Raw genomic sequence first — 13144 nt, forward strand, 5'->3', positions numbered from 1 at the left:
TCAGGGGCTATTACAGCGTCATGAACAACAAATCCAAACACTTCTGGCTGACCACGGCGTTGTGTGCCAGCTACAGTGTCGGGAAGACCCTCAAAACAGTACCTTGAGAAATGTAGGGCGTCAGCGACTTCTTGATGAGCCCCAAAGGGAAGGCGTCTGTCCTCGTCGGTTCCGAAGATCAGTGCAGAAGTCATCGGGCCCTTGAAGTGACACACGTTGCAGCTCGAACTCCTCGCGGTTGAAGTCTGGAGCACCTGTGTGGCAGGCGTCAGGGCTACGGTGCGAAGTTAAGCGGTGCCGGTCGTCCAGCAGCATCAGTGAGACCAGGGCTGCGGTGTGAAGTGATGCGGGACTCGTCGTGATGCTGGCAGGTCACCATGCAACCAGCAAAGTTGTAGTTGCTGAAGCGCTGTCTTCGGCTGACGAACTGTATCCAATGGCATCAGCGGGCCAAAGCTGCAGTGTGGGATGAGGACGGTGCGTCGTGTAACTTACCAGCAGTGCCCTCGAACCACGGTGCAAGCAGCGGCGTTGATGTCGGTGTGGAGCGTCGTCTGGGATACCAAGGCTGCGCCGTGAACTGAGGCGGTGCAAAGTGCGGTACCCACAGGTCACGGTGCAAGCAACAGCTTGGTGGTGGCAGCATCGGGTGGCATCATCGGTGAGACCAGGGTTACGGTAAGGTGGTGCCCTCTGCAGTGCCTTCGGGACATGGAGTTGGCAGCAGTGTTGTAGACGGTGTCTGGTGGTTTTTGTTCAGTTGCAGCACAGAACACACAGTCCCCAGTGCTGATGGCAGAAGAACTTGAAGTCTTTGCTGTTCCTGAGACTTTTTGAACGGGGGCAAGCGCTACCTCAAGCCCTTGGAGAAACTCCATAAAGAACTTGGCGAAAGTTCAGTCCAGTCCTTTCACTTCCCAAGACCGAAACAGCCACTGCAGGTCAATACATCAAAGCACTCCGCATAGTGGTAGTTCCTCCTCACAGCTTCTCCAGCTCTTCTTCTTGACAGTCTTCTTGGTCCAAAGTTCTGGGGTCTGGACCCCAATATTTATACTCCAAATTACTTTGTCCTCTCAGGCAGAGAGTGTCTGTGCTGAGTCCAAACCAGTTTGCCATCTCTGGCCGAGCTTCCCAACAGGAGCTGGAGACAGCATTGTCTACAGCAGACCAGGCCCATTCAGGTGCAAATAAATCTCCTCCCACTATTCTAAATGCAGACCAGGCCTATTCAGGTGCTAGTGAAAACTGCTCCCACTACTCTGAATGCAGCCCAGGTCTATTCAGCCCAGCTCTGACCTCATCCAGACTCTCTGGAGCCACTGCACATCCACAGCTCCTGTCACTCCAAAGCCAGACAGTCAATACACATCCTAGCAGAGGCACACAGGATGGCTAAGCAAGATAATAACTAATAGGTGCTACCATGGGAGGCAACACTATCAGATTACTCCGAGGGGGGGGGATCCCCAGCCAGAATACCAAGAGGGCAGTGGCCCTGAGGAAGAAACATTATGGGAAAGATTTGCTTGGGAGGAGAGGAATCGGATTTCTGATTGTACCTGGAGGCTGAGGCCGCGAGACCAGGAGTGCGAGGAGCTAGAGCGAGCCTTAGCTGAAAAGGAAAAGTGTGTAGGTCAGGAAGTGAGCTTGGCTGGGGGTGGAGTCCAGCTGAGATGGTGGCTGCAAAAGTGTTACCTCCAGTACTGACAAGGGAGATGTACTCACGCACACAGACTTGGTGCCCTGCTTCAAGGAGGGGGTTGACATACACCAGGGAGTTCTGGATTGTGAGGTTACTCCAGTGGTGCGCAGTGTCCCTGAGGTGCATTGGGGACCTGACACAGGGGATCATATTCCTGATGGTGGGAGGGACACTCTACTTACCCTAGATGAGAGGTGAAGGGAGAGGGGTTCCCCCATGGTAGAAGCCCTGATAACTGAGTATGCAGACCAGCCAGAAGAGTATGGGTTAAGGAACAATAACAGTCAGACACTGTCTCACCAGTCTTGTGAGAATGATGTGGGGTACTTTTCTGAGACACTGGATGGTTGGGTGAAGGGTAGTTTGGTTAAAACCTGTGTGGGGATGTGTGATTCAATTGTTGTAGAGCATATTTTAAGTCCCTGTTTTCCAGAGCTATGCCAACAGACTTTTCGGTGGATTCCAGAGGGTCTGGAGAAGCATCTGGGAGTGATCTTGAAAGAGGTGGCTCAGGTTTTCCCCAACCAGATGAGGTAGGGGAGGTTGGTAGTGACCAAGATGGGTCCCAGTGTAGTGGGATGGGTGAGGGGTCCCATGTCCTGTCTCTGATGAGAGGGAGTGGAGGTGGGCTGAGTCTCAAGGAGCCCAAGACCCCATCCCAGAGCTTGGTTGCCTCCATGAGGGAACACCAGGAGGGGGGCATAGTCTGTAACCAGTGGCCATCCCCTGAGGGGGATACCAAGGTGTCAGTTGAGCTGGGGGAGACTGCTGTAACGAGAATCCCTCTAGCTCTGGTGTCTGGCAGCACCACTCCAGTTGGGAGGGTGCATGAGTCCAGAGAAAAGGGTGAAGGGGGACACTGTCCCGAGTCGATGACTAGTGGGTAAGGGGTTGCCAGCTCTGAGGTCAGAGCACCCCAGGAATAATCCTGGGGAGGCCACTTCTGTCCTGGGGGTTCTTCATGCTCTGTCAGGTGGACCGTGGGCTGGAGACCTGCGCCAGGCAAACTCTCGATCCACCCATGAGGAGTGCGTTTCCCTTCGGGGGATGGTGTACTCCCCTGGAAGTCCAGCCTAAGGGTACAGACCATTGGTTGGAGGACCAGGTTCCATGTGTCCCCCCTTACCTAGAGGTAGGGGCGACTGCTAGCAGTCCCCCTACTGGTTTCTCTTCTGGGGGTATGGCTCCAGCTGGGAGGGTGCAGAACCCCAGGAGGGGGGGGCTGGGAGAGGGCAGCCTCCCCCCTGTCCAGCCTAAGAGTACAGACCCTAATCTGGGGTACCTGTTGCAGGAGAACACCCCCAAACTGGTTGGAGAATTGTGTGGGACACCTGCCACAGGGGCCCTGACAATTCTAAAGTCTGGGGGTATTGCCCCAGGAGGGATCCAACTAGGTTCAGGAAAGAGTAGAACGAGAATAGGCCCCCGCTGTTGCGGGCCAGGTTCTATGTTCTATCGCCCCAAGCAGGGAAGCCCATTGAGGTATGGATTGGTCTACGCTGGCATTAGGCTGGAAGAGGGTTGTGTTTGAGATGGCCCTTTTTGTAAGGTTATCCCCAAACTTTTTGTTTTTCCTCCTATTTTTTCCTGACCGGCTGTGGTTGGTTTTAGGTCTCTGGGCACTTTGCCACTGCTATTCAGTGCAAAAGTGCACATGCTCTCTGTGAAATTTGTATTATGGATTGGTGTTTCCATGATTGACCTGTTTGATTTACTGGTAAGCCCCTAGTAAAGTGCACTGAGTGTGCCAGGGCCTATATATCAAATACTGCTAGTGGGCCTGCAGCACTGATTGTGCTACCCAAGTGTGTAGCCCTGAAAAGGTAACACAGTCCTGCCACTACAGGGTCTGCACACAGTTTGTGTGCAGACCCTGGCCCTAACCTTCCCGTTTCTTATATCTGAGCCACCCTTAAGGTAGGCCAAAGGTACCCCTGGCGGCAGGGTGCAGTGTATGTGAAAGGTAGGACATGCCCTGATGTGTGTGGCATGTTCTGATAAGGAGATACTGGCAATTTCATTGTTTACTATTGGAAGGCTATCTGGCCCATAGGAAAGCATGGGAGTTAATTTATAACATCTTATAAATATAACTTCCCATTGAGACCGGATGGGAAAATAAAGTTTAGTATGCCTGAACTCTGAATCTAAAGATGCATCTTTTAGTAATGTTTTATTTTGCTTTAAGTGAATGAGGATGGCTTGTCTTGCTTACTATGGGCAGCACTAAAGTAGAATTAAAAAAGCTAAGAGCCCCAAAGTCAATTGTTGTCATGCCTACAGCCATCCCACCCTGAAAGCAACTAATCTCATCTGATCTCAGAAGTTAAACAGCATTGACTCTGGTTAGTACCTGGATGGGAGACCGCCTGGTAATACCAGTTGCTGTAGGCTTCTTATTTTGGTTTTACATTAGGTGAATGAGGGTGGCTGGTCTCGCCAACTATAGCCAGCACTAAAGTATAATGAAAAAAGCTTAGAGCCCCAAAATCGGTGCTCTTCATGCCTACGGCCATATCACCCTGAAAGCACCTGATCTTGTTTGATCTAAGAAGTTAAGCAGGGTCGGGCCTGGTTAGTTGCTGGATGGGAGACTGCTTTGGAAAACCTGGTGCTGTAGGCTTTTTTAGTTTTTGCTTTAGATGAATGATGGGTGGCTTGTCTCGCTTAACTATGGCCAGCACTGAAGTAGAATAAAAAAAGCCCCAAGTCAGTGCTTTTCATGATGTCTATGGCCATACCACCCTGAAAGCACCTCATCTACGAACTAAAGCAGGGCCTGGCGTGGTTAGTACCTGAATGGGAAACTGCCTTGAAATACCAGGTGCTGTAGGTTTTTGTTTTTGCGCTTTTGGTGAATGAGGGTGGCTTGTCTCGCTTACTATGGCCAGCACTGAAGTAGAATGAAAAAAGCTAAGAGCCCCAAAGTCATTCCTCTTCCTGCCTATGGCCATATCACCCTGGAACACCTGATAGAAGTTAAGCAGTGTCTGGCCTGGTTAGTACCAGGATAGGAGACTGGCTGGGAATACAAGGTGCTGTAGGTTTTTTGTTCTGCTTTAGGTGAATGAGGGGGGCTTGTCTGGCTTACTATGGCCAGCACTGAAGTAGAATGAGAAAAGCTTAGAGCCCCAATAGCAGTGCTCTTCATGCCTACGACCATATCGCCCTGAAAGCACTAGATCTTGTTTGATTTAAGAAGTTAAGCAGGGTCCGGCCTGATTAGTACCTGGTTGGGGAACTGCTTTGGAAAACTTGGTCCTGTAGGCTTTTTGTTTTGTTGTTGTTTTTGCTTTAGCTGAATGAGGGTGGCTTGTTACGCTTACTATGGCCTGCACTGAAGTAGAATGAAAAAAGCGAAAAGCCCCAAGTCAATGCTGTTCATTCCTACGGCCATAACCACCCTGAAAGCACCTGATCTCGTCTGATCTCAGAAGTTAAGTAGCATCTGCCCTGGTTAGAACCTGGATGGGAGACCGCTTGGAAATACCAGGTGCTGTAGGCTTTTTTGTTGCTTTGTGTACGTGAGTGAGGGTGACTTATCTCGCTTACTATGGCCAGCACTAAAGTAGATTAAAATGAGCTAGAAGCGCCAAGTCAGTGCTGTTCATGCCTTCGCTTATACTTCCCTGAAAGCCCCTGATCTCAGAAGTTAAGCAGGGCCAGGCTTGGTTAGTACCTGAATGGGAAACCGCCTTGAAATACCAGGTCCTGTAGGCTTTGTTTTTGCTTTAGATGAATGATGGGTGGCTTGTCTCGCGTAACTATGGCCAGCACTGAAGTAGAATGAAAAAAGCTAAGAGCCCCAAGTCAGTGCTCTTCGTGATGTCTATGGCCATACCACCCTGAAAGCACCTCATCTCCGAAGTAAAGCAGGGCCTGGCGTGGTTAGTACCTGAATGGGCAACTGCCTTCAAATACCAGGTGCTGTAGTTTTTTTTTTTTTGCGCTTTTGGTGAATGAGGGTGGCTTGTCTTGCTTATTATGGCCAGCACTGAAGTAGAATGAAGAATGTTAAGAGCCCCAAAGTCATTGCTCTTCCTGCCTATGGCTATATCACCCTGAAAGGACCTGATCTCATCTGATCCCTGAAGTTAAGCAGTATTGGGCCTAGTTATTACCAGGATGGGAGACCGCCTGGGAGGATAAGGTGCTCTAGGTTTTTTGTTTTGCTTTAGGTGAATGAGGGGGCTTGTCTCGCTTATCTGTTCTCAGAAGTTAAGCAGCATAGTACCTGAATGGGAGACCGCATGGGAATACCAGGTGCTGCAAGTTGTATTCTTTTTGTTTGGCTTTAGGTGAATGAGAGTGGCTTGTCTCGCTTACTATGGCCAGCACTGAAGAAGAATTAAAAAAACTAAGAGCCCCAAACTCAGTGCTCTTCATTCCTTCGGCAATATCACCCTAAAAGCACCTGAACTCGTCTCATCTCAGAAGTTAAACAGGGCCGGGCCTGGTTAGTACCTGAATGGGAAACCTCCTAGGAAATACCAGGTGCTGTAGGTTTTTATTTTGCTTTAGGTGAATGAAAGTGGCTTGTCTTGCTTACTGTGGCCAGCACTGAAGTAGAATGAAAAGCTAAGAACCCCAAAGTCAGTGCTATTCCTGACTATGGCCATACCACCCTGAAAGCACCTAATCCCGTCTGATCTAAGAAGTTAAGCAGGGTTGGGCCTGGTTAATACCAGGATGGGAGACCGCTTGGGAATATCTGGTGTTTTAGGCTTTTTATTTTTGTTTGTTTTCGCTTTAGGTGAATGAGGGTGGCTTGTCTCAATTACTATGGTCAGCACTGAAGTAGAATAAAAAAATCTAAGAGCCTCAAAGTCAGTGCTCTTCATGCCTACAGCCGTACCTCCCTGGAAGCTTCTCATCACTTCTGATCTCTGAAATTAAGCTGGGTTGGGCCTTGTTCGTACCTGGATGGAAGACCGCCTGGGAATATCAGGTGCTCTAGGCTTTCTTTTTTTTGGTTTAGGTGAATCAGTGTGGCTTGTCTCGCTTACTATAGCCAGCACTTAAGTAGAATGCAAAAAGTGAAGAGCCCCAAATTCAGTACTCTTTTTTTCCTTATGGTGATACCACCCTAGAAGCACCTTATCACTTCTAATCTCAGAAGTTAAGCAGGGTTGGGCCTGGTTAGTAGTTGGATGGGAGACTGCCTGGGAATACCAGGTACTGTAGGCTTTTGGTTTCGCTTTAGGTGATTGAGGGTGGCTTGTCCCACATACTATGGCCAGCACAGAAGTAGAATGAAAAATGCTAAGATCCCCAAAGTCTGTGCTCTTCATGGCTATGGCCATATCACCCTGAAAGCACCTGATCTCAGCAGTTAAGCAATGTTGGACCTAGGTAATACCTGGAATGGAGACCGCCTGGGAATACCATATGGTGTAGGCTTTTTGTTTTTGTTGGTATTTTGCTTTAGGTGAATGAGGGTGGCTTGTCTTGCATACTAGGGCCAGCATTGAAGTAGAATGAAAAAAGCTAAGAGCCTCAAAGTCAGTGCTTTTCATGCCTACAGCCATACCACCCTGAACTCAACTAATCTGGACTCATCTCAGAAGTTACGCAGGGTTGGGCCTGGTTAGTACCTGGATGTGAGACCGCCAAGGAATACCATGTGGTGTTGGCTTTTTGTTTTTGTTGTTATTTTGCTTTAGGTGAATGAGGGTGGCTTGTCTTGCATACTTTGGCCAGCATTGAAGTAGAAGGAAGAAAGCTAAGGAGAGTTTTTCCCCTCTCCTTCTTTGGTCAATGGCGAGGGTGACTCTAGAATTCGAGCGGCTCTCATCAATGCACGCTCCCTAGTCAAGCATACGGAAGAGGTTCGCGAGTTGATAATCGATAACTCACTTGACCTCTTATTCGTTACTGAGACTTGGCTTCACACTTACTGTGCCCTACAATTGAGGTGGCTATACCTAGGGGCTTCAAGATAACAAGGTTAGATCGCAGTTTGGGCAGGGGAGGGGGATTAGCAGTAATTTACAGAGACAAATGGTCTCTGATAAAGGAATGCTCTGGTGCCATTTTGGATGGTGAAGCACTGGAATTTTCGATTGCTCTCTCTCCGCAGTTCACTTTGGGCGGGCTGCTGATCTATCGCCCTCCAGCCCCTCTGGGCTCCTTTATTAAATCTCTGGAGGAGCTGGTAACCCAGAGAGCGTTGAGATTCCCCAGGTTTCTGCTCCTGGGGGATTTCAACATACACATGGATGTTCCCACAGCCCCGGGGGTCAGGGACCTGGATGAACTATGCGCCTTAGCGCATCTTAGAACACAAGGTCAGGATACTACTCACCTTGGAGGACACTGCCTCGATCTTGTCTATACCAACTTTAGTATCACATTTGATACCCCTTGCCCAGTCACATGGTCAGACCATTTCTTGGTAGGCTTTTCCTGGGAAACCGACAGGGCTCGCGCCTTAGCTAAGGTGCAACAGGTCCCCTTTCCCCAGAGGATTAGTATCCCAGCGTTAGCAACATCCCTAACTCAGACTTTTCCGGACAAGTCGGGAAATCTAGAAGAAGCAGTTGAGAATTTCTCGACATGGATCAGATCCTCGGCAAGCCTGTTACCACAGACCAAAGCGACAAATCGGCCGCAAGCCACTCCGCCATCCCCCTGGTGCACGGAACATCTTAAAAGCTTAATAATAGGCTGTAAGGAGCTGGAAAGATTATGGAGGCGAGAGTATTGCCCACTAGCTAAAGCAAAACTCCGAGCAGTGCAAAAAGATTATTACGCTGCAATTAAGAGGGCTAAGGGAGATTATTACACAGACAGGATTCAAAAGGCTAACAATAACAGTAGAGAAATGTTCTCTATTGTAAAAAGTTTTACGTCCCCGGTGGCAGAAACTCAGGCGGCCCCTTTATCTGAGGGATGGTGTGAGAAACTGTCCACTTACTTTACAGATAAAATAAAAAAAATCCAAGAGAGCCTTAAGCCTATTGACTCTGACTATCCTTCACCAGCTCAGGAGGCCCGAGAACAAGACAACTCCCTTCAACTTTTTATTCCATCCAACGGCATAAAGCCAAAAGAGGCACTGTGCTCTTTTATAAAAGTTGAAGAGAAGGATGTCTTGGCTATTCTTAAAGCGCTGAAATCTGGGTCCCCCGCTGATCCCTGCCCTGCTAGAGTTCTGGGCAGTGTGGCGGAGGTTATTGCATCTACAGTAACAGACCTGGTCAATGAGTCTTTATTAACCGGTATTGTACCACCCCAGTGGAAACATGCAAAACTCCTCCCACTGATCAAAAAACCTTCAGCGGACCCTCTGATTACCTCCAATTAGAGGCCCATCTCCCTGCTCCCGGCCCTAGCCAAGGTCTGTGAAAAGGCTGCTTTTCGACAGCTGGAGAAGTTTGTGGAATCTACGGGGGCGCTACATCCTGCCCAATCCGGGTTCCGCTCCTCCTTCAGCACTGAGACCGCGCTAGTGGAAGTCACCGAGGCCATTAGGGAGTGCCTGGACGGGGGCGGCAGAGCGGCTCTAATTTTATTGGACCTCTCTGCCGCGTTTGACATGGTTCCCCATGTCCAGCTGCTCTCTAGGCTAGAGGACATTGGCATCACTGGCGCGGTTCTCAAATGGGTCAAATCCTTTCTCACAGACCGGTTCCAACAAATCTGGCTTCCCCCCTACCATTCTTCGAATAGCAGGGTAGATACTGGTGTCCCCCAAGGGTCGACTTTGAGTCCCCTACTTTTTAATGTTTATTTGACCCCCCTTGTCTATCTTGCTGAGAGCTTGGGTGCGAAAATAATGGCTTACGCCGACGACACCCAACTTCTCTTCACGTGGGATAAGAACAATCTTTGCACAGAGAAAGTCCAGCAGTGCTTGTCCTCAGTATTTGCCTGGCTTGCCCAGGCTTATCTCAAATGCAATGAGGACAAGTCTGAGATTCTCCTGTACGGCCACTTTCCAGCGGCATTTAAAGAATCCATTTGGCCCATGGGATTGCCTTGCCCCACTGGGAACTGCGGGGTTGCAAAGAACCTAGGGATCTGGTTCGGAGCTGACCTTTGCTTCCGAGATCAGATCATGCGATTGACGGGAACCTGCTATGGGACCCTAACCACTCTCCGGACGTTCTTTCCCCTTCTTCCCCAGGAAGCTAAAGAAACAGTGCCCAGAGCACTTATCCTTTCGCGTCTGGACTACGCCAACGCCCTTTATGTGGGCGCTCCCGACTTCCTGCTTCACAAACTGCAAGTAGTCCAGAACGCGACAGTAAGGCTCCTATTTAACATTCCCAGGTGTCTTAGTATACAGAAGCAACTCTCAGAGCTTCATTGGCTTCCAGTAGCTCTCAGAGTGCGCTTTAAGATTCTGACACTGGCTTTCAAAGCCTTACACGGCCCATGCCCGTCCTACCTAAGAGATATGGTTGCCTTCTACCATCCTCCACGGCAACTGAGATCTGCCACCCTTAGACACCTGGTTACTCCCAGATTCAAGAGAGCTCGTCTCGGGGAAAAATCTCTGGTGGTCAGAGCCGCCCAGCTATGGAACAACCTCCCTGACCATCTTAGACACACGACAAGCCTCACATACTTTACAAAACATCTAAAAACCTACCTATTTAGGCAAACCATGTAGACCACATGCTTTCGTTTAGCTGATATCTGAATCTTCTCCCGCGCCAGGACAGTCTTGACTATTAGTGCGCGCTATAAGCAAACATATAACATATAACATAACATAACAAAGTCAGTGCTTTTCATGCCTACAGCCATACCACCCTGAACTCAACTAATCTGGACTCATCTCAGAAGTTACGCAGGGTTGGGCCTGGTTAGTACCTGGATGGGATCCCACCTGGGAATCCCAGGTGCTGTAGGCTTTTTTTTTTTTTTTTGCTTTAGGTGAATGAGGGTGATTTGTCTCGGTTACTATGGCTAGCGTTGAAGTAAAATGAAAATAGCTAAGAGCCCCAAAGTCAGTGGTATTCATCCATACTGTCATACCACCCAAAAGCATCTGATCTCGGGAGTTAAATAGTTTTGGGCGTGGTTAGTACCTGGTTGGGAGACCGCCTGAGAATACCAGGTGCTGTTGGCTCTTTTTTTTACTTTATGTGAATCAGGGTGGCTTGTCTCGCTTACTATAGCCTGCACTGAAGTAGAATGCAAAAAGTAAAGAGCCCCAAATTCAGTACTCTTTTTTTTCCTTATGGTGATACCACCCTAGAAGCACCTTATCACTTCTAATCTCAGAAGTTAAGCAGGGTCGGGCCTGGTTAGTACCTGGATAGGAGACCGCCTGGGAATACCAGGTCCTGTAGGTCCTTCAGCCACACCACCGAACTCCTATGGACAGACCATCGATGCGTCCACTTCACCTTTAGAACACCCACAATCCACAAACACCAGGACCTGCTCCCACAAAGAAATTTGACTAGAATCACAGACGACCAGCTAACCTCATCACACAGCAACTGCACCCCTACCGTGGCGGAAAATGTCGACCCCAATGCCGCAGCACAAACCCTGCACAGATGGATCGCGCTAACACCTTAGCCCCCCTTAAGAAAAACAACACCACCCACACCAAGAAATCTAGATGATATACAACTGAACTTCAAGAGCCCAGACGCACTTGCCGCCGCCTCGAAAAGCACTGGAGGAACACCAAATCCAAAGAAGCCCACAACAACATCAGAGATGTCACCAAAGTCCACCACCAACTCATAAGAAAAACGAGGAAAAAAGCGATCGAAGACAGAATCTCCACCCAAGCACACAACAGTAAATAATTCTTTAACCTCATCAAGGAGTTCGCCCAACCTACCAGAGAGTCCACCGACATCCCTCCCTCACAAGACCTCTGCGACAAACTTCGCACCTTTTTCCACCACAAAATCAAGAGCATCTACAACAACTTCGACGAAGAGAACCAACACACTGAACCCTCACCAACCACCCCGACACCATGAAGCCAACAATCAACAACTGGACAGCCCTCACCACCGAAGACACGCTGAAGACGATGAACTCAATCCACTCCGGGGCCCCCATGGACCCCTGCCCTACCACATTTTAAACAGAGCCGCCAACACCATTGCACCCATGCTCCCCCACACCATCAACCGCTCGCTGGCAAGCGCATTGTTCCCCGATGATTGGAAATACAACAAGATCAACTCCCTCCTCAAGAAACCCTAGGCAGACCCCACCGACCTCAAAAACTACAGACCCATCTCCCTGCTCCCGTTCCCAGAGAAAGTAATTGAGAAAGCCATCAACAGCCTACTCGCCAGATTAATCGAAGAGCACAATATCCTCAACTCCTCCCAATCCGGCTTCAGAAAAAACCACAGCACGGAAACCGCCCTCCTCGCCTCAACAGACTACATCTGCATCCTACTGGACAAAGGAGAAACAGCAGCCCTCATCCTCCTCGACCTCTCAGCGGCATTCGACACAGTCTCTCACCGCACCCTAAAACGCAGACTCCACGACGCAGGGAATCCAGACAAGGCCCTCGACTGGATCCGCTCCTTCCTCTCCGGCAGAGCGCAAAGGGTCAGACTCCCCCCCCCCCCCTTTCCTCTCGGACCCTACACCAACCACCTGCGGAGTCCCCCAGATGTCATCCTGCAGCCCTGCGCTCTTCAACGTCTACATGGCTCCGCTCGCCACCATCGTCAGAACCTACATAAGCAGACAACCAACTCATCCTCTCCCTATCCCACGAACCCAACACAGCCAGACACAATTTTCGAGAAGGCATGGAAGCCGTCGTCAAATGGATGAAAAACAGCTGGCTTCAACTAAACACCAACAAAACAGAAGTACTCATCATGGGCCCACACCCTGATGCCTGGAACGACACCTGGTGGCCCCCTGCCCTCGGAAGCCCGCCCACCCCCGCGGACCACGCACGCAACCTGGGAATCATCCTGGACTCCGAACTCAAAATGGAGCGCCAGCTTCACACCCTCCTCCTCCTACGCAAGACCTTTAAATGGATGCCGCTCGAACACAGAAAGACGGTCACTCACGCCCTGGTCACCAGCAGACTCGACTACAGCAACGCACTCTACACAGGAATCAACAAAAACCTCACACGCAAGCTACAGAACATCCAGAACGCCGCCACAAGACTGGTCCTCAACCTGCCAAGACACTGCCACATCTTCCAGCACCTGCGCACAGTCCACTGGCTCCCCATCAAAGCTAGAGTCACCTTCAAGATGCTCACCCATGCTCACAAGGCCCTCCACAACACCGGTCCAGCATACCTGAACAGCCAACTCAAATTCCACGAATCCCAAATGACCCAATGATCAGCCGAGCTCTCCTACGCCATGGGCCTCCGCACCAGAATGACCAAATCAGGTGGCCACTCCTCCTTCCTCACAGCCAGAGCCTGGAACAAGCTACCTCTCCCCCTCAGACAGACAACATCTCTCTCCCTCT

The 13144-nt window shown here is 49.9% G+C and overlaps 1 non-coding gene and 8 pseudogenes across 1 annotated transcript; all 9 read left to right on the forward strand.

The window, feature by feature from the left end:
- The first annotated feature begins 3980 nt into the window (after window positions 1-3980).
- Window positions 3981-4099, forward strand: LOC144771163 (5S ribosomal RNA; annotated as a pseudogene).
- Window positions 4100-4209: 110 nt separating this feature from the next.
- Window positions 4210-4328, forward strand: LOC144771393 (5S ribosomal RNA; annotated as a pseudogene).
- A 762-nt stretch (window positions 4329-5090) lies between these two features.
- On the forward strand, window positions 5091-5210 carry LOC144771175 (5S ribosomal RNA; annotated as a pseudogene).
- A 538-nt stretch (window positions 5211-5748) lies between these two features.
- Window positions 5749-5867, forward strand: LOC144771196 (5S ribosomal RNA; annotated as a pseudogene).
- A 224-nt stretch (window positions 5868-6091) lies between these two features.
- LOC144771129 (5S ribosomal RNA) lies at window positions 6092-6211 on the forward strand (annotated as a pseudogene).
- A 101-nt stretch (window positions 6212-6312) lies between these two features.
- LOC144771181 (5S ribosomal RNA) lies at window positions 6313-6431 on the forward strand. Its single transcript, XR_013599154.1, has one exon. It is a non-coding gene; the product is annotated as a 5S ribosomal RNA (ribosomal RNA).
- A 342-nt stretch (window positions 6432-6773) lies between these two features.
- Window positions 6774-6892, forward strand: LOC144770990 (5S ribosomal RNA; annotated as a pseudogene).
- A 3555-nt stretch (window positions 6893-10447) lies between these two features.
- On the forward strand, window positions 10448-10566 carry LOC144771140 (5S ribosomal RNA; annotated as a pseudogene).
- Window positions 10567-10891: 325 nt separating this feature from the next.
- LOC144771118 (5S ribosomal RNA) lies at window positions 10892-11010 on the forward strand (annotated as a pseudogene).
- The last annotated feature ends 2134 nt before the right edge of the window (window positions 11011-13144 follow it).

Source organism: Lissotriton helveticus, chromosome 7 (assembly GCF_964261635.1).
Source record: "Lissotriton helveticus chromosome 7, aLisHel1.1, whole genome shotgun sequence".
In the NCBI taxonomy this organism is placed as follows: Eukaryota; Metazoa; Chordata; class Amphibia; order Caudata; family Salamandridae; genus Lissotriton; species Lissotriton helveticus.